General features: G+C 41.0%; 1 protein-coding gene across 6 annotated transcripts in view; it reads right to left on the bottom strand.

The window, feature by feature from the left end:
• The window catches only part of CTNND2 (catenin delta 2), a 947,506-nt gene that overhangs the window by 189,900 nt on the left and 730,331 nt on the right, over positions 1-27,275 (bottom strand). The window lies entirely within an intron of this gene.

Genomic DNA, 27,275 nt, shown 5'->3' with positions numbered 1-27,275 from the left:
CCATGTTATGAATAAACAGAACTCACTTATTTCTGAAATTTGTTTTATTAGTTTCTTGCATTGCACATGTTGAACTATCCAAAGGCATTAATAACACTAACCTGAAAGTTAATGATATTTGCTTGTTAATAACTAAAATAACAGTTTTAAATCAGTTCTATAAAAAATGTGACTTTAGAGACAAACTTTTCCACTGGTCTTTCAAAAGAACATTTGCTGGGAATTTTATTTAGGTAAATGCAAAGGAAACAATATGGTTTTGGTGCTGAGAATGTATAAATCAGTCCTTCAGTACAGAGGATTGGACCGAGGGCGAATCCTGCCTGCCTGTTTTTGTAAATAAAGTTTTATTGGAACATGGCCCTGCCTGTTCACTTACATATTATCTATGGCTGCCTCTGTCCTACAAGGGAAAAGCTTGAGATTTTGTGACAGAGACAGTATGGCTCACAAGTCTAAACAATTTACTGTCTGGCCTTTTACAGAAAAATCTTGTGCACCTCTGTGTTAGTATGTGGATCATTTTCTACACATTTCTGTGTGTGTGTTTACCTTGCCATTAGAACCCTAAATTGACTGTATAAAAAAATGCTTATTGGTACACAGAAGTTGCTCAAAATATATTCTGACTTGGACAGATGTGAAATGCTAGGAGTATTATCATATGCATTTATTTTGAATTAAATAATATATGAAGCTTTATTTTTATTCATCCCATTAGGAAACGTTTTACAGAATTTTGGGTAATCAAAATAATCAAAATGAATACTTTCGGGCTTCCCTGGTGGCGCAGTGGTTGAGAGTCCGCCTGCCAATGCAGGGGACACGGGTTCGTGCCCCGGTCCGGGAAGATCCCACATGCCCCAGAGCGGCTGGGCCTGTGAGCCATGGCCGCTGAGCCTGCGCGTCTGTGCTCCGCAACGGGAGAGGCCGCAACAGTGAGAGGCCGCGTACAGCAAAAAAAAAAAAAAAAAAGAATACTTTCATTCACTTCTAGTCTAACAACAGTATTCCTTTTCCTAGTAAAATAATCAGTTTTCAGCTTAAAAAAAAGCACATTTAGGACTTCTCTGGTGGTGCAGTGGTTGAGAATCCACCTGCCAATGCAGGGAACACAGGTTCGAGCCCTGGTCTGGGAAGATCCCATATGCCTTGGAGCAACTAAGCCCGTGTGCCACAACTACTGAGTCCATGCACCATAACTACTGAAGCCCGTGTGCCTAGAGCCCTTGCTCTGCAACAAGAGAAGCCACCATGATGTGAAGCCTGTGCATCGCAATGAAGAGTAGCCACCACTGGCTGCCATCGTGCAACAACAAAGACCCAAGGCAGCCAAAAAAAAAAAAAAAAACACCTTTGTTTAGAAAAAAAGCACATTTAAATGAAATTACTATTTACACCATATTTGAGGATAACTTTTAAAAATATCACATTAAAGGGTTTTTGTCTGTTTTTCTTTTTTTAACTAAGGTATAGTTGACTTACAATATTTGCATTAGTTTCAGGTGTACATCAAAGTGATTCACTTATATATATATTTTTTCTGATTCTTTTCCATTATAGGTTATTCTGTTTTTCTAAGTACACAACACACCTATGCAGACACAAAACGATTTGTTTTCATTCCTAAATCCTGATTTGAAAATGCCAATACATGAAAACTGTAAATGTTTTAAAATATGGGTGGCATATTTTGCTATAAAATACATTTCCTCTAAAGACTAAATAGTAAAAGACTTTTGCATTTTTCCATGCAATGAATTTAAAAGAATCTAAAGGCATTCTATGATAATAAAACAATTTTTACTGTTTCCTAACAAACAGAAAAGAGGTAGGAAAGGAAAGGGGGAAAATCAAGAAAAGGTAAAGGCCTAATCTAATATCTGACGAGAAGTGAAAAGGATGGGAAAGAAGATGGCCTTTCAGGTAACTCTTTATCGGGCTGTTCTCTGCATTACCTTTCTCATTAATTCATCAATTAGTGTAACCTAATTCCGAATCAGGCATGGAGAGAAGTTTCCTATTCACATTCCCTCTGCCTTTCCAGATGGCTCCATCTGTGTTTCACATTCCAATGAACTTACCACAGTACTTGACCCAAATCTCTGAACTTTCTATCCCAGTTTCTATCTGCAGCCCACGTGTGCTTCCTGGACTTACAAGAAACACAGGAGATCTCTGGTCAGGGGCATTTTTACCACGTCTGCTTGGATGAGGACTTGGTCAAGTGGATGCAACATGGCAGAATTTCTTTTGGGGGAATTCAGCAAACCAGTTAGTTGCAGGGTGCCCTCCAAACCTGGAGTTTTGGTTAGATTATCTGGACACAGAGACAAGCTTGAGTGTAAAATCAGCAGTCTCTGGGGACGCTGAGATAAATGTCTGGCAGGAGTCAAAAGTGGGAAACAGCTGGGAAGCCTACACCTGTCTTGCCAGACACACACACACACACACTCACATCTACGCATACACATTCATACACTCACATACACACACCCCCACCTTCACAACTATGCACACACCCACACACACTCACACCTATGCACACACATTCACACACTCACATACACATACACACACATCCCACACTCACATCTATGCACATACACATTCACACACACATCTATGCACACACACATACACACGCCCCACACTCACATCTATGCATACACAATCACACACTCACATACACATACACACACACTCACATCTATGCACACACATCCACACACTCACATCTACACACACATTCACACACTCACACATCCACACTCACATCTACGTGCACACACATTCACACACATCTACACACACATTCACACACACACCCCCACACTCACATCTACACACACATTCACACACACACATCCACACACATCCACATTCACATCTACACACACACATTCACACACTCACACACACATTACATATACTCACACATACATACACACTCACACCTACACACACAACATATTTACACATTCACACATATACAAACTCAGACACATACACTGACACACACACACACACACGCTCACACACAGACATTCACACACACACATCCGTTAGTCCCCAACGAAGGGAGACAGATTAGTGGAGAAAAACGGACGTATCTAGGCATTCTCTGTGAACAGAGGAGAAATAGGTGTTTTGCTCAAATTTCTCTTCACTTCTCCCTCTCCTTCTTCTGGGGCGGTTTTCTGGCATTCCCTTCAAACGCAGGAGCCCGACCCTTCTTCCCCTGAGTGAGGGCTGCACTTAGTGCCTCGCTTCTGACCCGCAGAATACGGAGGCGGTAACTGAGTGACTTCTGAGACGAGGTCAGGGAAGAGGTACTGCTGCTCCCGCCCAGCTGTGTCTGGGGTTGCCTGTCGGAGGGGGAGCCTGCCATCACCCTGTGAGGACCCTCAAGCAGTACCAGAAGAGGCCTATGGGGAGAGGAACGGAGGCCTCCCGCCAGTAGCCAGCAGGGAGCCGTCTTGGAAGTGGACCCTCCAGCCCGAGTCAAGCCTTCAGACGATACAGCCTCATCCGCGTGGGACCCTGAGCCAGAAACACACAAACCTGCCACTCCTGGGTTCACTCAGACACTGTATGGGATAAACGCCTGTTGTTTTAAATTGTTAAATGGGGGGGCTGTAATTTGTTATGCAGCAATGGTAATTAATGTCCCTTCCTTTCCCTTCCCTCTCCTTTCCCTCTGTCTGCTGGACACTTTTCCCTTTACAGCACTTTCTTCCTAGTTACGCCTCTCATTCTGACTTAGATTCACCGCTTTTCTCCTTCCCTACAAGCCCGCCATCCTCTCCTAAGGTCTACTGTGAGAGTACAGGAGATACAGGAAGGGAATCCAGCTCAACCTTGTAACTAAATTTAAAATGCATTTTAATTTAGGTGACAAATGATATTTACCTTTTAAAAAGGCATCCCTCTTCATGTTTGTGACTTATGAGATGGCCAAATGCTTTCTTTAATTTGGAATAATCTTGTATTAGTTTCCTATTGCTGCTGTAACAAGTTACTGCAAGTGTAGTGCTTAAAATCAGGCACATTTGTTATCGTACAGTTCTGGAGGTCTGAAGTCTATAAGGGACCAGCAGGCAGTGCTCCTTCTGGAGGCTCCAGAGGAGAATTTCCTTGTCTTTTTTTTTGTTTGTTTTTGTTTTTTTGTTTTAGTTTATTGCGGTACACAGGCCTCTCACTGTTGTGGCCTCTCCCGTTGCAGAACACAGGCTCCGGACGTGCAGGCTCAGCGGCCATGGCTCACAGGCCCAGCCGCTCCGCGGCATGTGGGATCTTTCCGGACCGGGGCACGAACCCGTGTCCCCTGCATCGGCAGGTGGACTCTCAACCACTGCGCCACCAGGGAAGCCCCCTTGTCTTTTTAAGCTTCTAAAGGCTGCCCACGCTCCATGGCTTGAAGCCTGCATCACTGCAACCTCAGCATCCACGACCAAGTCCTCTTCTCTGACTGATCCCCCTCCCTCCCTGTTACAAGGACACTTGTGATGACATTGAGCCTGGCTAGATAATCCAGGATCATCTCCCGCATTTCAAGATCCTTAACTTAATCCCATCTGCACAGTCCCTTTTACCACGGAAGATAACATCCACAGGCTCTGAGATTTAGGACCGTGGACATCTTCGGGGGTCCATTGTTCAGTCTACCACACATCCCTTAAAATAGTCTGTCATGCTTCAAATAAAATTAAACTTCTGACTGTAGTTTCATGATCAGGCCCTCTTCCCTCCTTCTCTAAATTCATTTTGAATCAGATCCTTTGGTTCATTCATTTACCCAGTCTGCGCATATTAAGGACCAGGCCCTGTTGGATACAGTGGGAACATGAGTGAACAAAACAAAAAGTCCCTGCCCTCACGGCTCTGCCGTCGCCGTAACTCATTACACTCTTGTCGTTGTCGCCTTATTTCTTCTCCTTGGACAACAAGCTTTTTGGTAACTCACATTTCTTGGACTTGCTGCTCTCTCTGTTTGGAACACTCTCCAAGGCTGATCCTTCTTTCTGTTCACATATACCTTAAATGTGCTAAACTCAGACAAGCTTTTTTGGATCGGTCTAAACTACCTTCCCAGACTCTTGCTCTCAGATCTCCTATTTTAATTTTCAGCAGAGACCGCATCACCGTCTCATATTTCCCATGCTTTTTCTTTGTTCCCCCAGTTTTATGCAGATGTTATCGACAGGCAGCACTGTGTGAATTTAAGGTGTCCAGCATAATGATCCGACTTACACACACCATGAAATGATGACCACAATAGGTTGAGGGAACATCCGTCACCTCGTAAAGACACAACATTAATAAAATAGAAAAAAAAATTTTCTTGTAATGAGAACTCTTAGGATTTAGTCTCTTAACGACTTCCACATATAACGTACAGTAGTGTTAACTAAATTTATCATGTTGTGTGTTATAACCCTAGTACTTATAACTGGAAGTTTGTATCTTTTGACTGCCTTCATCCAACTCCCTCTTCTCCCATCCTCTGCTGTTGGTAAGCACAAATCTGATCTTCTTCTATGAGTTTGTTTCTGAAATATAAATGACCTACAACACTATGTTAGTTCCTGTTACACAACACAGTGATGTGATATTACCATACATTTTGAAATGATCACCATATAAGCCTATTGTCATCTGTCACCATACAAAAATATTACCTAATTATTGACTATATTCTCGATACTGTACGTTTCATACCTGCAGCTCATTTATTTTGTAACTGAAAGTTCATATCTCTTACCCTCTCCCTCACCTATTTCTCTCCTTCCCCCAGCCCCCTGTTCCCACGCTTTTTCATTACTTGCTTTTTTTTCATTCTCTCACTGCTCTTCCCCACCAGGTCCCAGCCAAGACATGAAGGCAAGGACCCTGAGTGTTCAGAGCATACAGAACACGTACAGCACACAGAATATGCTCTGACACACATTAGGTGCTCACCTAATCGGTGTTAAATGATTACAAGAATTAATAATTGGCTGATATGACCTTTATAGGATGATGCGTGCTCCAAGCAGTGAACATTTTAAGAGTATTCTACTGTTAGCAAAATGAAGTAATGATTTGAAAGAATAAAATAGCAGATGCAGGGCTTCCCTGGTGGCGCAGTTGTTGAGAGTCCGCCTGCCGATGCAGGGGACGCGGGTTCGTGCCCTGGTCTGGGAAGATTCCCACGTGCCGCGGAGCGGCTGGGCCTGTGAGCCATGGCCGCTGAGCCTGCGCGTCCGGAGCGTGTGCTCCGCGATGGGAGGGGCCACAACAGTGAGAGGCCTGCGTACCGCAAAAAAAAAAAAAAAAAAATAAGCAAAACAAACAAAAAAAACTGGGGCCCTGAACTTGTACTGTGTGCATTTGTGTGTGAGCACATGTGTGTATGAATATACAAACGTGCAAGAGTATGTATGTGAGTGTACATATGTGCACATGCACACACAAGCATGTGTCTATGTGTGTGTGCACACTGTAATATGAGTATTTGCGTGCATCACATAAATACTCTCACCTTGTCCCTCAGACGTCATGACCTTCAAGGTGCAATTGTTGAATTAGAATTGTTTTGAGAATCCTTCCAGACAGTATATGTGATAGCCTCAAAAGATTAATAAATCACACTCACTTAATGCTTTTAAAAATAAAAGCATTGATCTTGAGACAGTGCTAAAGTTTACCAAAATGTTGCTGTAATAATGGATAGTTCAAAGCAATAATCAGGTGGGACTACATCAAAACTAAAAAGCTTCTGCGCAACAAAAACAATAACAAAATGACAAGGCAACCTATGAAATGGGACAAGATAATTGCAAATCATAGATCAGAAAAGGGGTTCACCTCTAAAATATAGAAGAAAATCATACAGCTCAATAACAAAAAAAAGAATAAACAATCTGATTAAAAAATAGAGGAACTGAGTAGACATTTTTCTAAGGAAGATACCCAAATGGCCAACAGGTACATAACAAGATGCTTAGCATCACTACTCATCAGGAAAATGCAAGTCAAAATCACAATGAAATATTGCCTCCTACCCATTAGAATGCCTAACCATCAAGACAAGAGATAACTAGTGCTGACGAGGATGCAGAGAAAAGGAAACCTTTGTGCACTGTTGGTAGGAACGTATGTTGGTGCAGCATTCTTCACAATAACCAAAATATGGAAACAACCTAAATGTCCCTCCACAGATGGACTGAAAATGAAGATGTGGTACAATGGAATATTATTCAGTCATGAAAAAGAAGGAAATTCTGCCATTTGGACAACACGGATGGACCCTGAGGGTATTATGCTAAGTGAGATAAGTCAGACAGAGAAAGACAAATACTGTATGATATCACTCATGTGGAATCTAAAATAGCCAAACTCATAAAAACAGAGAATGGAATGGTGGTTACCAGGGGATTGGGGTCAGAGAATTGGGGAGATATTGTTTAAGGTACAAACTTGCAACTCATGGTTAAATAAGTCCTGGAGATCTAATGCACAGCACAGTGATCACAGTCAACATTACTGTATTATGAACTTCAAAGGTGCTAAGAGACTAGATCTTAACTGCTCTCACCACAAAAAAGATGATAATTACGTGACATGATAGAAGTGTTAACTAACACAAAGATGGTAATCATATTGTAATATAAAGGTGAATCAACTCAACACATTGTACACCTTAAACTCACACAATGTTATATGTCAATTAGATCTCATTAAAAAAATAGAAATTATTTTTTAAAAGTATGTTATGTAAACGTCACTTGGATAAGTGTGTTATTTCAGGTAATGGGTGTGATAAGAAATGTGTGTGTAATGCATGCAGGGAAGTGTTTAAAAATACATGTAATAAAGATGGTTATGAGTGCATTAAACAAAGAAAAAGAATTTTATTTTAATACCTAGTTTCTTGCATCATAGGAAATTTTATTTTTTCTTTATTTTAAAACATTTTATTTTATATTGGAGTATAGTTGATTTACAGTGTTGTGTTAGTTTCCGATGTACAGCAAAGTGATTCGGTTATACATAGACATATATCTATTTTTTTCAGATTCTTAGGAATTTTTAAAAATAATTGTATATATTAATGTTTCAGAAAATTAGAGTAGGATGATGGATATAGTGACAGAGCCTTAATGGATTTTATCAATGGAATATAAGTATTTTCAGGATATGTGTGGGGAAATAAGTTCCATTTGAACTTTTGTCTTCCTTTGTAAACCTTCTCTCAAGAGCAATTCATTCTTTGACAATAAATGATCCCACCAATTTATAATAAACCTGAGACCATCGAAAAATAATTTAAAAAAATTAAAAAATGGGTAGTTCCTTAAGCCAAAACTCCTCAAGTTTTCTTTTAGGGGTCCCGGGAGTTGGCTGGCCAGAAAAGTGACCTCTGAGTTCTCCTCTTTAATAGTCCCAGGGAGGAAACTGCGATGACCTTGGGGCTTAGGTGAGGGTTAATCCTTTTAGAATCTAACTCACTGAATCATTGTAAGTTGAGAGTCTCACAGAGATGATGACCAGATCAGAGGGCTCCAGGGGCTGGTAAATGTCTGTGGTGAGCAGGCAGAAGAACTGGGTTGTCACGGTCAATAACTGTACACTGTCACCCTACTGTTGCCACCTACGGCTTCTGGTCCAAATACAGAATTCTTTTAAAAATAATCACATATGCAGAAACACTGGGAGATCAAACAGATTTATCCTTGCTTATTTTCAAAATATGTACAGAATATGCTTAACTTCAGGATGGATGAAGAATGGGCTATTCTTTACACCAGAAAGCAATTCAAATCTTCGCTATTACACACCAGGGAAATTCTGGTTTAAGCCGATTAAATCCACCTGGGCCCCCCTGAGACATTTTAATTCCTGAAGTTCTAAATCAACTGTGTTACGAGATACAGCCATCAATGTTGAGGTGTTGGCTTGTTCCAAAGCCAAAACTGATCCCAGCAACACTCTCATATTTAAACTTTAGCACCAGCAGCTTATATTAAAAGTTTAAATCGAGCTGGTATAGACGAACAAAAAAGGCCCACGTTCGCTTAAATTTTTGAAGAGTAGTTGAGAAACTGACCTTTACTGTTGTTTCAGAGCCTGAATTAATGTCATTTAAAACAAAGTAATTTTACAGACAAAAGATGATGACTAACTTTTTTTGAAGAAAGAATCAAGACTCAGGTGTGTCTATGTTGGGGTCTGCAGATTCTAGTTTCTTTAGAATTCTTCTATTAAGTGTTTCCAACAAAGGAATAACAGGTCAGATTCTACTCATGGGAATTGAGTCTTGTCTCCAGCTGGGACAAGGCAATGTAGCACCTGTCTTAAGAATGGGGAAGCTCTTCCCAGGGTAATTTTTTTAAAAAAATATTAAATTGTAGTTGAAAATAGCTTGGATGTGAAGGGTACCGAATGTGCCACCCTGAAATATGCCTCTGTGGCGTATGTATAATTTTGAGCTAAAGGCCAATGAGCACCAACAGAGGCAGGAAGAGCTCTCAAATCAGCATAAGTTCTCCTTTTATAAAGGAAATTTCCATTGGTCAAGAAGTCTACCTCTCTTATACCAGGAAGAGGAATATTCTTAACAACTCATCAATGAAGAAGGCACTGACTTAAATCTGCATAACAAACCTAAACATACAATCCTTGTTTACCATACTTTTCCGAGTCATCTTCCCATAGCTTATCTCCCCCTCCTAGAAGTCCACACTCCTTTTCCCTTGTTTAGCCTAAGATGGTATATAAGCCCAAGGTCTACCCACCTCTTTGGGTTATTCATCACCGGATGCTCCCATAGGTATGTGTCATGCACATGTTAATAAACTTCTGTTTTTCTCTTGTTAATCTGTCTTCTGCCTGTGTAAATTACAGGACCTCAGCTGGGCAACCTAAGATGGGCACAGGAAAAAAAAATCTCCTCCCCTACAGATGTCAGTGTCTGATAGTAACCATCTGTGACAGTCATGGGTTCATGTCTGATCACAGCATTTTGTAAGTGAACCATAGAATTCTCTATTTCTCAATTCCCAAGTGATCAAATTGGGAATATAAAAGTGGGCTTGCTTGAAACTATAGCCTTCCCCAATGACCTTGGATATGCCAGAACCTTGGAAAAATGTCACCAAAGCACCCAGGCTAAATTTTATAATCTCTGGAAACTGGCCCTGGGCCTCTTTTTCTAAAAGTGATGGCAGTTAAAGAAACTACAATGAGATATCATCTCACACTTGTCAGAATGGCCATCATCAAAAAATCTAGAAACAATAAATGCTGGAGAGGGTGTGGAGAAAAGGGAACACTCTTGCACTGCTGGTGGGAATGTGAATTGGTTCAGCCACTATGGAGAACAGTATGGAGGTTCCTTAAAAAGCTACAAATAGAACTACCATATGACCCAGCAATCCCACTACTGGGCATATACCCTGAGAAAACCGAAATTCAAAAAGAGTCATGTACCAAAATGTTCATTGCAGCTCTATTTACAATAGCCCGGAGATGGAAACAACCTAAGTGCCCATCATCGGATGAATGGATAAAGAAGATGTGGCACATATATACAATGGAATATTACTCAGCCATAAAAAGAAACGAAATTGAGCTATTTGTAATGAGGTGGATAGACCTAGAGTCTGTCATACAGAGTGAAGTAAGTCAGAAAGAAAAAGACAAATACCGTATGCTAACACATATATATGGAATTTAAGAAAAAAAAATGTCATGAAGAACCTAGGGGTAAGGCAGGAATAAAGACGCAGACCTCCTAGAGAACGGACTTGAGGTTATGGGGAGGGGGAAGGGTGAGCTGTGACAGGGCGAGAGAGAGTCATGGACATATACACACTAACAAACGTAGTAAAGTAGATAGCTAGTTGGAAGCAGCCGCATGGCACAGGGATATTGGCTTTGTGACAGCCTGGAGGGGTGGGATAGGGAGGGTGGGAGGGAGGGAGACGCAAGAGGGAAGAGATATGGGAACATATGTATATGTATAACTGATTCACTTTGTTATAAAGCAGAAACTAACACACCATTGTAAAGCAATTATACCCCAATAAAGATGTTTAAAAAAAAAAAAAAGATGATGTCCTTTTTCTGACAATTATCATATTCTTATACGTGCTAATAAAAATAATTTCTTATTACTTTGGTTGTGTTTCTTGGCAGTTTTGTGCCCTCAAAGTATATGTATTAAATAAAGTAGCTTATGTTTGGGCCTTTCGTAAATGACTGAGAAAAGAGAGAGAGAGAGGGAGGGAGTAAAAGAGAGACAGACTGATGGACAGACTGTGTGTGTGTTTGTGTTTGTGTGTGTGTGCGCACATACACGTGCGCGCAGGGAGAGAGAGTCAAAGGCAAACATTCTCATTATATAATGATTGGGGAAAAATGTGGGAAGTAAACCACCATAATTTCTGGTACAAACTATTAGGTATAAAATAAGCTACAAGGATATACTGTACAACACAGGGAACACAGCCAATATTTTCTAAAAACTAGAAATGGAGTATAACCTTTAAAAATTGTGAATCACTGTATTGTATACATGTAACATATAATACTGTACAGCAACTACACTGCAATGAAAATTTTATTTAAAAAGCACACCCTTAGTTCCTATGGCTCTCAAAAAAAAGCAGTCTTGATGAAGACACAGATGGGTAGAGTAAAAACAGCTGGGAACCAGAGACTGAAGTTTTAATTCAGCTCTCACATAATCAGGATTGAAGAGAATTTAGTTTTTGGTAAGCTTGCAATAGGTGCCTTCCTGAATGGATGAGTAATTGAATGAATGAACAAGTAAACGAATGAAGTTACTGGGATAGGATGATGTACAAGGATCCCAAATTTTCACAGAGCGTGGCTGAGTCAGGCATCCAAATAAGATCACACTGAAAAAAACACGAATAATAATAGCCAAAAATACCTAACATTTTTGAGTTCTTGTTATACACTCGGGTCTTTGCTGATCACGCAGTATGTATTAACTCAGGTAAACTTCAACCCACTCCGTTTTACAGATGAGGAAACAGACACAGAGAAAGTGAGTCCCTCATCCAATGGCATTGCACTTGTAGGTGAAAGTGAAGGTCAGATGAGTCTGACTATGATATATATGAACAATCAGACAAATGTCAGACATATAAATCTGCTACTTGAAATTGGAGAGAGGTGGTGTGGCATGCAGTCCTTTGAAGCAGAGTACATGAACAGGAGAGAATGTTCTCCTTTTCATCTCTTGCCAGTTCCTTTTTAGCCTCAGGTCATATAACTTGAGAAATTTCAGGAAGTCATTTAAGTTCATAGAATGAAGAACATTCAGTTTTGAAACAACTTTTACAAATAATTTTTCTTGCAAACATTTAATTCTGCTGACCTCTACTAAAAATATTATACACACATAGCTATAATCGTCCATGGAAAATACTGAACGAAAAATCAGACTGAGATGAAGGGTAGTTTAAAAAACTCAATCCTTCCTCTGTCCACCATACTCATTTTAAAACTAGGTCTTATTTTCAGTTACATCAAAATTGTCTGACACTGGTGTTGCATCATAATGATACTAATGGTAATCATAAGCCCTCATTTATAGGAACAATATCAGGTCACATGCACTGTTTTATTAAATCCTTAACCCAAGCCTGGGAGGGAGGTACTGCTATTGATTTCATTTTACAGATTCATAACTAAAGATTTAAGAGTTTACACAATCTCCCAAGGACAGGTAACAAACAAGAGAGACAGAGCTGGGCTATAAATACAGGCTCTCATACTCCAAATTATCTTGCCTCTTAGAGAGACTCCATTCAGAGGTTATTTTTCATGGAAAATATGATGACAGTGAATTAGAACATTAAGACGCAATTATAATCTCTGATGATCAATCTCAAATTTATATTTCTGAGTTTCACTTGCATAACTCCAAGTTCGAACATTCATTATTGCATATTTTCCTTAAAAAACATATTTTCTTCTCTCTTATATTCCTCAAGAAAATCGATTACCCAAATCAGAGATTTGGGAAAATGTGCATTTCTTTGTGTCATTTCTACGGTTTTAAGTTTTCAGCAGACATTCTGAGTGCCTAAAAACAAGGTATTGCTAGGAACTCTGGGTAGTATATAGTAAATTAAGCAGAGTCTACTTGGGAAGATAAAATGTACACTTGCCTGATGAAAAATGAAATTTACACTACAGAGTTGTATACAATAAAACCCATTAACTGCCAGAGATGATATGCCATGAAAATTCAGGTTAGGAAAGATCACCAAGGAGGGGATCAGAAAGGCTATATGGGGGAGGGGTCTTTAATGAGCCCTTGAGGGACAAGAAGAATTATCCAGGGAATCTGAGCAAGGCATCCAGGTGTCCAGAAAGAGAAAGCAAATGCCTGCAGGTGTGAACGGGTAACAGTCAATGTCCATGGACCTAATTGAATGGTAGATACCCACTAAAATGTCATTGAGTTAAAAAATACATTTCTCAAAAATCAAATGGATACTTACCACTTGGACAATCAGAGTCTTACATTAGAACAGTAGTTGTCATGCTATCCACCATGGGGAAATTAAGAATAATACTCATGCACAGTCTCCATCTCTGGAAATTCTGATATAAGTGGTCTCGGGTGTGCCCTGACACCAGCATATTTTTTAAAGTAGCCAGAGTGAAGAATGACTGGAATTTATTGTATCTTAGCCTTGGTGAATTTAACTGAGTTACGGTCAGTTTCTTCCACGATGACTTCTCGCTGAAGAACACAGAAAAACTACCAGTTATGACTAAAGGAAAGTGACTAATGAGACTCATACTTTGAGATCTTGGTACCTGAACATCATCATGACCCAGCAGCATCATTCAATCCTTTATTTGTTCATTCATTTGATTATTTGTCCATCCAGTCAATAGAATATTCTTTGTCTGGAAGAACTGTTTCAAGCCTTAGAGCGAGGAAGCCACCTAAGAATTCAATTTCACAAAATTCAGCCATTTTATTGGAGCTGAGCTGGGGAGACAGCAATGAAAATGTGGCAGCAGAGGTCTCAAGTGTCAAGGAGCTTTGGTGGAGCTACTGAGAGTAGCACGTCAAAAGGTCTTGCAAAAGTCAAAGCAGACAGAGAGAACATCCTCTTTAGGAAACACAAGGAAGGTCTGTGTGGTTAGACAGCGTCTGGGGTGGGGTAATGGGCATGCCATCTGCTCCCTCTGCACTAAGTGATTTTCAGAAAAGACGATATAGTTTACGTCAAGACTATGAGAAGAGAGTGGGATGTAGGTGTTCTGTGTTTAGGATCCAAGGAAAATCCCTGTGCTTTTGTCTTTTACGTGTCTAGATAGGAAATCTGATGTTCAATGATAAAGTCAAGGCATTTGATGTTCACTTTCCTACCAGATCCGTGTCTACAGCACTATGACGTCTTTTTTTTTTTTTAGTTGTTTTTTGGCTGCGTTGGGTCTTCATTGCTGCGCGCAGGCTGTCTCTAGTTGCGGTGAGCGGGGGCTACTCTTCCTTGCGGTGTGCAGGCTTCTCATTGCGGCGGCTTCTCTTGTTGCGGAGCACGAGCTCTAGGCGCATGGGCTCAGTAGTTGTGGCATACGGGCTCTAGAGCACAGGCTCATAGTTGTGGCACACGGGCTCAGTAGTTGTGGCTCGTGGTCTCTAGAGTGCAAGCTCAGTAGTTGCGGTGCACGGGCTTAGTTGCTCTGCAGCATGTGGGATCTTCCCGGGCCAGGGCTCAAACCCGTGTCCCCTGCATTGGCAGGTGGATTCTTAACCACTGTGCCACCAGGGAAGTCCAGCACTATGATGTCTAATACTGTCTGTAGTCAGGATTCACATTGCTCTTTAAAAATATCACCTGTGCCCTTGTGCTGAACCCCCCAGGCACCCATGCCCTCAAACATGCAGTTGGTTTCAGCCAATGGAGAAATCTGTGGGTGGTCAGGAGGCACGAGGTGAGAGGGCTGGGGTGTTTCTGTTCCCCATGCTCCCCCCTCCTCGGTTATACCTGTAGGGCTGAGACCCTTAGTCACTAGAGCACCCCCAGTCCAAGGCTCCTGATCTCCTGGGCTCTGCAAACACTGTTTCCTCCCACTGCTTCCACAGATAATAGCCACTATCTGCCTGACCACCTCTGGCTCGGTCCCTTAGTGCTGTCCACATCTTGGAAAAGAGTCCCTTCATATAAGTCTCTCCAGCATCCTAGCTGAATGTGCCTTCCGTGTCCTGCCGGCACCCTGATGAGAGCAGGTGAGCGGGGGTGGGGGGGGGCACATCTTAAAAAGGGTCTTGGAGGCCACGATCAGAAGTTTCTGTTTGAATCAATAAGTGCAGAGGGACATCACTTAGCAGGTAAGTGTCATGATTGGATCTTTGTTTTACAAGGTTTCATTCTTTCCTAGTGCATCTACAGCATGAAAAAACGAAGTGCAGGGCTTCCCTGGTGGTGCAGTGGTTGAGAGTCTGCCTGCCGATGCAGGGGACACGGGTTCATGCCCTGGTCCGGAAAGATCCCACATGCCGCGGAGCGGCTGGGCCCATGAGCCAGGGCCGCTGAGCCTGCGCGTCCGGAGCCTGTGCTCCACAACGGGAGAGGCCACAGCAGTGAGAGGCCGGCGTACCGAAAAAAAAAAAAAAAAAAAACGAAGTGCAACATAAATTCCCAATTGTTTGCCCAGCTACAAGGGTAACAACAATTTTTCTTTAAATTCTTAAGATGAAATTCATATAACATACAATTAACCATTTTAAAGTATACAATCAGCGGCATTTAGGGCATTCTCCGTGATGTGCAACCATCACGTCTATCCATTCCAAAACATTTCCATCACCCCTAAAAGACAGCTGGTTTTTAAAGACACCATTCTGGAGGTTTTCAGCAGAGAATGGGCTGAAATGAGACAAGGAGTGAGCAGACCAGTGAGAAGCCTACTTCGGATTTCCAGGGGAGACATGATCAGGTCGGCAGAGACGGAGGTGGTCAAGCTAGACCTGGCAGATGGGCTGGGTGGAGGGGCTGAGGAAATAGAGATATTCCGGCCTTGTGCAACAGGGGTGAGGCGGACTGGAGGACACAGAGGTCTGGAGGGCAAGCGCAGATTGCAGCCTGGGGTGTGTTATCTTTGAGATGCCAATTAGACACCCGGTGGCGATGTCAAGAGGCAGCTGGATGCAGGAGTCTGGAGCGCAGCCCTCGAGAGAGAAATCTAGATGGGATTTGAAACTGTGGGACTAGATGACGTCACAGAAATAGCGTTCAAACCAAGAACCGAAAGCCCAGGGCTGGTCCTAAGCACGCCTACATTTAGAGTCTGGTGGTGAAGGCATTTTGGCACAAAGAAGAAAAGCACTAGAAAAAATGTAGCTGCACAAACGGTTAACCTTGGGAAACACTGCTCCCAAGAGTCTGAGCTGACACCTTCCTCTGTTAGTTACTGTTTTTGTTTTTGTTTTGTTTTAATCACAGGTAATCTGAAAGTTCAAGTTCTTTTGTTACGCGCGTTCATGAGAAACAGCCGCAGTTCTCATTTAAAAGCATCTGTTTTAGGTCCATCGGTGGGTTGACTGAGGACAAATGAAAATGCGTTATCCAGACGATCATTACAGCAAGTATTCAGTGACTTTAGGTAGAACAAATGACATGAGGGGATAAAATCACTTATTTTTGGTATTTCCCGAATCAAAGCAGTAGCAACAGAACCACAGCGTGGCAAAGCATGCATAATGGCAAAGCCTCTATTATGATTGGAATGTAAAACGTAATAGGATTTTCAGAAAACAATTTAGGAAAAGTGACAATCTTGCTTATTTAAATGCTATGTGACATTCAGTATTAGTCCTTCAGGTAAAATTACAAAATTGATAAAATGACTTTTAGAGATACTGTTGAATATGCTGAACAAACGTGGTGCATTTATCTGTTGACTAACTGTTAGGTTAGTGTAAAAACTACACTGTTTCCTGAGAATTGAAGGCAACTTTTCCTGAGTCATCATGCCAAAACTTTGGAGTTTCTAGGCTTTGTCTATTTCAAACCAAATTTTAGAATGCATCTATTTTTTTGACATTAGCAATTTCTCTGTATGGATATATAGACTATAAAATGAATTCTCTTTTACAGTATAGTTAATTTTTATCAGATTTTAAGTTTCCCGAAGTGCATGTCTTGCTATATATTTTGAAGTTTTCTAAGAAAACAATAGCTATTTTTTTCTGATTATAAAATTAACACAAGGTAACCTTAAAAACTGTCTATTAAAAAAGGATGAAGGATAAAGGGAAAAAAAATCTACCAAGAGATATTCAGATTTGAGGGAACACTTTTCTGTACATTTCTCTGTGCTTATCATGCACTCACGTGTGTCACTTTACAGAAACAGAACCATAGCACAAGTGCTGTTTAATATGTTTTTTGCACTCAACATATGTCATGGATATATTTTGATATCAACAAATATCTAGACACATCTTAATTTTTAACGCCTGGTAACGTTCTATTTGATGGACTGTTTTCATCCAATTGGGTACTGATGGACATTTAGATCATTTCTGAATTTCTTTTTCCTTTGGCTGACATTGGCTCCTACTGTGTGCCAGAGAATATTTTAAATACATTCTATATATTAACTCATCTGCTCTGAAGATTTTTCTTAGTGGCTCCTCAATATAAATTCCTAAAACTTGAATTGCTGGATAAAGAGTCTTTACATTTTAAATACTCAGGCATATTGCCAAAATGCTCTCCAGAAAGATGGTAGTCATGACACTTTCACCAATAGTGCCCGTTTTGCAAGCCCTAGCCAACGCTGCATGCCAGCAATCATTTTCATCTTTGGAGATCCAATACCAAACACAGTGTCTCCTTCCATTGGCATTCGTTTAATTAAACCTCTTCTTATGAGCATACGAGCTACTTGCACGTTGTTTTTTTGAAATGCCAGTTCATAGTTTTTGTTATTGTATTTCCCAATTGGGTCATGCATGGGAACAAACACATAAATAAAGCTACTAAAAGTTGCAAAGTTGTAAAGATCCTGAAGAATTTAGAAGGTATCAGAAGTAGTACTGATGCCCACAACCATTATTTATTCTTTTTACTTCTAATCTTCATCTTTTTGTGACCCTTAGTCTACTGATGCCTACATTTCACTTTTAATGGCACCTTTTAATTCATCTGTTTTCTATGACTAATACTTCTTTTTAAAATCCAGTTGGCATTTGTCTTTGCTGTTTCCCCCTGATGTGATTTGTCTACCGTGTGTCCTGCTAGGAGCAAGTTTACGCAATTATAAACAGAATGTGTAAAAAGACTTTGAGAACCTGCAGCCAACGGACATGTACAGTTGACAATGGATGTTAACATTTACACAGTGCCTCAAGGGCAAACTCTTTTCTCTGTTACCAGAGTCTAAGGCCATGAAGCTCTAGTCATCCATGTTAGTAAGTATATCCATTGTATTGTGTTTGTAGGTTGAAGATGGTAGCATCGGTACGGTTGAAGAGTGGCATGAACTCAATCCATGGGACGAGCTCTTATCTATCTAGTAATTTCCACCCCTCTCTCCACACCATGCTACTCTGCGAAGCCCAGTTTCCTTACCCCAACTTGCAATAATGGGAACTCAGGATCCAGTATCATCCTAATTGGACTCTATTGTCACAATTCTGGTTCATTATGTCTAGCTTAAAATCCCACATCATTTCTAACTTGAAATACCACGATAATCTGGCTGTTCTCACCACCTCTGTTTATCCCAAACCAGGCTATTTATTCCAATCCATCATGTCACTGCTGTCAGATTAGTGTTCCTACCCAGCAGTAGGGATTCATGTCACTGCCCTACTCAACAACCATCTGCTTGGCCCCACCACCAACAGATTTAAGGAAAATGACAGAATAAGAGAGCAAATGACATAAGAGCAAGGTGGTAGGATTTGCTGATATGCTTTCCATACTAGTTTCTCATATAAACTCTTAGCAAGAGTTAAGGATGATAACGTTAAAAGACAAGCTCTCTTCTGGGGTCTGAGCTAATGAGGTTCAGGTACACAATCCTGTGACTGAACGTTATAGACAGATGGAGTTTATAACACCTGTAAAGTTGAGTGAGTATTATATCTCTTAGCTAACCTCAACAAATTCCCAAGCACTTAGATTTTCAGCACGGAGTAAAGAAGAGATTAGAGTTCTAAGAAGAGTGGGTTGTAGATATTCTGTGCCTTAGACTCAAGGAAAATCCTTGTGTTTTTGTTTCTAGGTGTCGAGATAGGAAAACTGATGTTCAATCACAAAATTCAAGGCATTGGATTTTCAGTTTCCTGCCAACTCTATATCTACAATACGTGATATCTAACAAACTATCTGTGAGTCAGGATTCACATTGTTATTAAAAAATAAAAACAGCAAACAAATCCTTGTCTACTCAAGGATCAAAGGCACTACTTAGACTCCAAAGTTTTTAAGAGAAAAATAATCAAAATATACGTAAAACATATAAGCACTGCAAATGATTAAGAACAACTTTTAACTATCATCTCCTAGAGACTGAAAAAAATATTTATGAGAAGATATTGAGGGTCATCATTTCTTTGGATCTTGCTCAGAGTAATCAGATGCACAATATCATTAAACTACATGGAATTGCTATTAGAAATGTTTGCATCATCCATTTGCATTCTGAAAAATATCTTGCAAAAACAAGTTTTGTGATCTTTGATATTGAGTTGCTCTTCATGGCAATATTTAGATAGCATTGTCAATTATTCTTCCAAGTGAATTATGCTTTGTGATAATAAAACATGTCATTCAATGGAAGGTATCCTTGATTTTATTACAGGAAAACATGCATCAATTTATCTAAAAACTATGTTAAGTTGTTTATATCAGATAAAGTTATATAAGGTAACACATTGATTCCAGGTAGCTACTGGTATGGTGGTGGTGAAGACTGTGGTGGTGGTGAAGACTGTGGTAGTGGTGGTGATGGTGGTGGAATTGGAGATGGTGATGGAGGTGGGGGTGGTGATGGTGATGGTGGTAGAGGTGGTGATGGTGGTGATGGTTTGATGATGGTGGTGATTGTGATGGTGATGGTGGTGGTAATGGTGATGGTGATGGTAGTACAGGAGGTGATGGTGGTGATGGTGTGATGATGGTGGTGGTGGTAGAGGTGGTAATGGTGGTGATGGTGTGATGATGGTGGTGATAGTGATGGTGGTGGAGGCGGTGATGGTGATGGTGGTGGAACTGGAGATGGTGATGGAGGTGGGGGTGGTGATGGTGATGGTGGTGGAGGGGTGATGATGATGGAGGTGGTGATGGTGATGGTGGTAGAGGAGGTGATGGTGGTGATGGTGTGATGATGGTGGTGATGGTGATGGTGATGGTGATGGTGATGGAGGTGGTAATAGTGATGGTGGTGGAGGTGGTGATTGTGATGGCATTGAAAGTAATGAAGTAGAAAAGGAAGAGTGGAAAAAGACAAAAAGTTGGCCTAGAATTCAAGCTGGGTTTATACTGTTTGAGGTGGTAATGAGATCTCTTTGCCCATTCTAATCCTTGCAATAGTGTTCAGGTATTCTCTACAGAAGGGTTAACATACTTTCACCTAGCAAGCTCCGACTCTGAAATCAGAGACAGATGAGCAGTCACTGAGCCGGAGTAAGTCCACCGCTGCTCTAGTCCTCTCTCTTAGCAACTAAAAGGAGAACAGTGGTTATTATCTGAGGAGTATGTTTGAGAGCAGATGTGCAGCTTAATAAGGATAAATCTGGAACAGAGCTTCCAAATTAATCCAGGAGGGGTTTCTTGAGCACTAACTATGTGCTGGGTTGAGCATTGTGGATACACAGATGACTATGACACTGTCCCTGCCCTTAAGGAGCTTATGGGTTAATGTTCACAACAGAAGATAATATCAAATATCTGCTATACAACGTAAATGGGAAATCTGTCCTATCAGCACTGGCTGGGGAAAGTATGATTAATGATGGCTCATGATGGAAGATGGTACCCACAAAATGAAAGGAAGGGCAAATGAGGAAGCCTGGTATATCTGAGATGAGAGGAGTCAATGGAGCCTTGTAGAATTTTACAACTTTTAAAAGTGTATGCAAAATTAGAAATTTATAGTATATAAATTTTCATCATTAAAATTAATTAGACTCAGAGGAGTCACAACTTTTAATCATTTCAACCTAGAAAAGAATATAATGATTGTTATCAAGTTAGTGTACAAGGAAGACAAATATATCATGAATCCTCTATTTAAATTTAGCTGTTAGAAAGATATTCTTAAAAAAAAAGACCTATGTTTTAGTGTTCTTTTTGAGACTATGTAACTACTATATTCATAGCTCAAAAATTCTTATTTAAAATTACCCCACAGAGATAACTCGAATATTTTACAACTATTTATTAATTATGGAGTTGGTTGGTATGTTCCATAATAAGCAATTTTTCATAGCTTAAGTTTTCTCCATTTCAGATGGGCACACTTTCCTCGATGGAAACATCTCAAGATAAATCACATGGACATTCATTTTAAAGATAAAAGCAGAACACTGTACTGTATTTTTTAAAACAAGGCTATAGTTTAAAATATGGACTATGCCTTTAAATACATATATACATATATATATTTACAGATATATCACACTGACACTCTATAATACCTCTAATTCTTTTCACAAAGGGATGTTTTGTTAGAGATGTGGTTTTATGAAATCATATTCTGACCTTCACTCCTAAAAGTTAGTAAGTTTGAGGTCTGAGGACATTTCATCTTATTTATACTCTCTAATTAAAGGTTTAAATTATTCTCAGAATAGGCAAGCCTGGATAATATCTAATTTTATAAATACATGTCATTGGCTTGGAGAAAGCATGTATTGGTATTCTAATGATTGATTCTATTTAAATAAGAAAGAACTTTTGGTTTGGGACATATGATGTTAGCCTTTCAATGTTCCCTTCTCATCCCAACATGGAGATAATGACAATGACACACTTTTCACTTGCTGGGAATAATGAACTAAGGACTCTGCTCTTTGAGGAAATAACTTACAACACTGATCTTCATGGAAGGAAGGCTGTGCCTAGGGCGCTCATTCTGAAACTAGCAAAGAAAGTAGGAAAATGTGGACTTAAATTGTAACACACTTATTTCGAAGGTAGAATTCCAGGTTAATATTTAAAGCATTAAAAGGAAAAAAGATAATTGTGATTGGTTGAGAACTCACTTTAACATTTTAGACACTGAATCATAAATGATGCTCATGTTGTAGCATCTCTGCATCATGGTGCCTGCAAGGAGGTGGGCTGATCTATTGAGGTCCCTGACCCACAAGGCAGGTAACACCTGTCCCTTCTCCGTCTTTGCCCAAAGGGCTCAGCTGGGCAAGACCTTCCTGGTCTGCTACTCCACAGCAAACATGGAGACGCAAGCTGTTTCCTCGGAGAACCCAACTGAAATATGCACGCTTGTTATGATGCAAGTTGACTACTGCTGTAAAGGATTCATGTGTGGCAGGGATGCTGACTCAAATCTAAGCTGGTACTTGTGTCCACTGCTGAGTTCAGACAGGACTGGGCACTCCTGGCAGCCTGGAGGCATGGAGCTGGCAGAATCTGTTAGAATAGAGACTCAGGACTCAAGCCCTGTGCACCGTGGGGACCTAGATGTATCTGGGGAGGTCAGTCAGGCTAGGGCATAACTGACCAGTGGGGCGGGAAAGCCTCCTAGGGGAGAACTGACTTGAGTGAGAACCAGCCACCAGATACCATGAGCAGGATGGAGTGATGGGGAACATGGACTTGGTGACCAGAGTGGAAGCCTTTACTTAGATCTGTCTCCAGCCCAGCAAGCAGAAAGGCACAGAAGTAAAGATGGAAAAAAGGTATTTGTGTAATGCCTGGGGCAGAAGAAACTCTGTAGGGGATTCCAGAACACATTATAATGCAAAGGGCAGCCGGTCATTCCTCCTCTCTGGGTCACATACTACCTCTTAGCTACAGCCTCCTGGAAGCTCAGGACAGACACCTCTGGGGGTACTTCTGCCAGGGAGCAGAAGGCGAGACCATGCCAACAGGAGAGCAGTGCCTGCCATGCCCAGGGAAGTTGCGGTGAGCAGCGGGGAGGAAACTGCAAAGCTCTGTTGGAGAATTATAAGGTCCCTGCTAAGTCCAGTGTATAAAACGGTTACCCAAAGGGAGCTGGGGACAGCAGTCCTTCTAAGGCAGAACTGAGCCCGGCAGAGTAAGGATAGGGCTGTGCGAGGGACCTAAATGTTTGGCAAACCCGGGGCTCCTCGCATGTGTGTGTGTCAGCGTGTGTGTGTCTGTGTAAGCATGCCTGCATGGCACAGACACGCTTGCATGAGTGTGTGCATGCCTAGGTAGGCGTATGTATGGCAGCGCCTTTTATTTTTTGGAGAAGAGGGATGAATGGGAGACAGTTGGCATTTTAAGCAGATCTACCTTAACTTCAGCCTCTCTCTCCCCCAACCCGTGTCTGGGTAACTTTATTCTTCCTCATCTCCCAAAGCTCTCAGAACACTTACTGCAGGTGATTCCTTCAACCTACTGCCTTCAGCTCTGACTACCCGTGATCTCTCCCAAGGATTCAACAGTGTTTGTATAAAACAGATACAGCAGAAGAAATTGGGGACAGTTGGAAGACACGATGCCAAGAGTGGCTGTAGGCTAGGGTCCTTGAAAATTTCATTTGTCAGACAGACTTTTTGTGGCCTAATGATTTTTTAAAACTCATTTGCATAGATGTAGCTGTTTCGACAGCAACTCAGATACTGTTACATTACATCTCGGCCCTAATGGAAGCTGTAGCAAAGCTACCTAGAGATGGCAAGGGGACTCCCTGGGGTAAAAAGACTTTGAAAAAGACCCTGATGTTTGGAGGTTCACCTGCAAACTGTAGCAAGGTATCCCTTTCCTTTCACTGATTGTGTGGCTTATTTAGTCAGACTTAGTGCTCGCCTATAGGAAAGTGCTCATCCTGGAATCACACGGCCATTTCTTTCTTTTCAATCCCATTTTCATTAGGTTCAAGTTATAAACACCTAGTTGTGCTCAATGTGAAGTTTATACATGACAATAAAATTTCACATCTGTGTTTACATACTCCAATAACTAAGTTAATATCAAGGGTAGTTTTGCAGAAAATTATTAAATTGACAAACTGCTTGAAAATCCTAAATGATGCATGTTCATCTTATAACTACAACTGAGGGTTAAACACAAATTTCTACTTCCTGTTAATTTAACAAAGCATTGGGAAGTCTCCTGAAAATGGCATGGAGGGTAAAGCAATTTAACACCATCCCGCCTATAAATGCCCTTCGTGAAGGATACGTGTGATGGGGGGTGTATAAGTGATTACACATATCAGAAAACGTCTTCAGAGTCAAAGGAAAAAGGGGAGCATCTGGAAAAGATACCCCGGAGCTGAGGCTCCACTGCCAAAGAGAAACGAATGTACTTTTCTTCTCTCTCTCTTTTTTAAACTTTTATTTCATTGCCCTGAGCATGCTTGGAACCAATATAAAATTAAACATCTGCTCCATCCAGACTATAAAGCCATTTAAAAAGCAAACAAAGAACTGAAACAAAACAAAAACTGCTACAGTTAATATCCAAGATCTCTTTTTATTAATAAAAACATTTTCTGACTGCTTTGGAGTGTGTATTTCCCAGCCTTACATTCCAAGCATGTTACAGCCTCTCACTAACTTTACAGGAAAAAAACTGTGAATGAAGAATAAAAAACGGAGGATAATGTTTTTTAGTCTCAAAAAAAAAAACTCAACATAAAATGTGACGAATGGAAGTAGCCTTTTTACTACTGATACTTATGAATGTAAAATATAACTATTAAATATATCTGGAAATCAGATTAGAATACCGGCTTATGTTTGCTTTTAGTTAGTAACTGCAAAGCTAAGCTTCAAAACTATATTTCTGAACAGAGCGGGTATGCCATTTGAAGATGGAAATCAGTTTATGAATTAAAATCCATTTTCTCTAACAAAAAAAGCCAACATGCATGAAAGCCACATGGAGTGTAGGGCAAGTGGCTCTTTCAGCTAATGTCTCTCATTATTTTAAATACTACATGCATTTGTTATGGGACTGCTCAAAGTGAAGTACTGAATACTTTTATGCCAAATTTCTGTGTTTTAACAATTATTTGAAAAAATTTCCAAACTTTTAAGTTGGATAACTGTCATTTGCGTAGTAAATTAATTCCTGACCACTGTTTGTGAATTAAGAGCGTGTGCACGTTGTTTCTCATTGAAGGGAACAATGCTGACCCTGGGAGGACCTCCATCAATATTCAGGTGAAGCAGATCAAGTCACATAGAGAATGGTAAAGCACCATCCTGAGGATGCCCTCCCCGCGAAAGGCGCTCGGCTTCTAGAAGGGTAAGAGATTAAAAGGTACACATGGATGGAGAGAGAAAACCAGAACTGTTTGAAGCAGGCGGCCTTGGGCCTTAAGGCGAGGAGAGGGGCAACATCAGAGATACAGAAGGGACTGACTCTCTGGGGAGTGCGCGGGGGGCTGGGGGGTGGGGGAGGGCACATGCTCTCCCACGCATGCGCGGGAGTGATGCACTCAGTTCATTCTTATTGGAGGAGAGGTGATTCTAGGATAACCTAGGGGAGCTTTAACCCTACTACCTTCTGGACTTGTGTTTTAGTCTCCTGCTACAATTATCTGAAAGCCAAACTCATGCCCATCTTTAAAACCCATGAGAGTCGTGCCCCTTTGTCTGAGCGGGATGCGTTCGTTCCAAGATGCCCGATGGATGCCTGAAACCGCAGGCAGCACTGAACACTACGTAGAGTATGTTGTTTTCCTATACATATGTACCTATGATAAAGTTTAATTTCTAAATTAGTCAGGGCAAGAGAATATCCGAATTGCCAGCATCACTACTTTTGCACTTCGAGGCCACTATGAAATACAATAAGGGTGACTCAAACATAAGCATTGTGATACCCCGACGGTCCATCCGATAACCCAGCCGGCTACTAAGTGACTAATGGGCGGGACACGCTGGACAAAGGGACGATTCACTTCCGGGCGTGAAGATTTCATCACACCGCTCAGAACGGCACAAGATTTAAAACTTATCAGCAGTTGCTTATTTCTGGAATTTTTAAATAGTTTCAGACCATGGTTGACTGCAGGTAACTGAAACCATGGAAGTGAAACCTCAGATAAGAGGAGACTACTGTTCAAACACTGCTTTCCTCAGTAAGTCTTTCTTGATCTCTTCGACTGAGAATTCTCTTTGCTCCTGCAAGTTCTTATGGCTCTTTCTCGGTGCTTACTTTGTACCCATGTGTCTTCTCTCTCATACTTGACTGACAACTCCTTGCGGACAGAGCTCATACCTACATCATTTTTATATTTTATATCATCCACTTGACCTTGCACACAGTGTTGCTCAGGTATACACTGGAGAACACAGGAAAGAAAGAAGATGGACAGGAAGCCTGCCTGCTAAGGACAATTTCCTTATTTCTCTGGGATTACAGGTCTCTATGATACAGGTCCCTGTGTTAAGAAATCATTTCACAGAGATTCTTCTTCTGGGCATTCCCATGGGGGGAGGGGGGGACACCTCATCAATGGCACCCAGCTGCCGTGATGGCAAATATACCCTCAGTCATGATGGGCAGCCCACTGGAAGAGAAAGTCGCTCTGTGAAGATAATTTAGTGCACGCAAACCCAAACCGAAGCTTCTCCCTGCCAGGCTGAGCTTCATCCTCTAAGGCAGGGGTCCCCAACCTCCGGGATCTAATGTCTGATGAGCTGAGGTGCAGCTGATGTAATAATAATAGAAATAAAGTGCACAATGAATGCAATGCGCTTGAAACATCCCGAAACCATCCCGCTCCCCCCCCCACCCCCGGTCCGTGGAAAAATTGTCTTCCACGAAACCAGTCCCTGGTGCCAAAAAGATTGGGGACTGTTGCTCTAAGGGACAACCAGCGAGGAAGTTTGTTTTGACCATTTCGTGGAGAATAACAAATAAAAACATCTACTGGGAAGGAAACCAGGTGTTGGGCTGGGGATGCAGACATTCTTTAATTCTCTCCTCTCCTCCAGGATCCGGTGGGGAATTCGATGTGTGTTCGTTAACACTAGTTAATGTAATTTTTGTGATAATTGTAGAATAAATAGAGCAAACTCTCAAATATAATTAGGGAAAAGTGCTTCTAATTAACTT

Source organism: Orcinus orca, chromosome 3 (genome assembly GCF_937001465.1).
Source record: "Orcinus orca chromosome 3, mOrcOrc1.1, whole genome shotgun sequence".
NCBI lineage: Eukaryota > Metazoa > Chordata > Mammalia > Artiodactyla > Delphinidae > Orcinus > Orcinus orca.
Note: the sequence above shows the minus strand (reverse complement) of the source record. Positions and strands in the feature narration are given on the sequence as shown.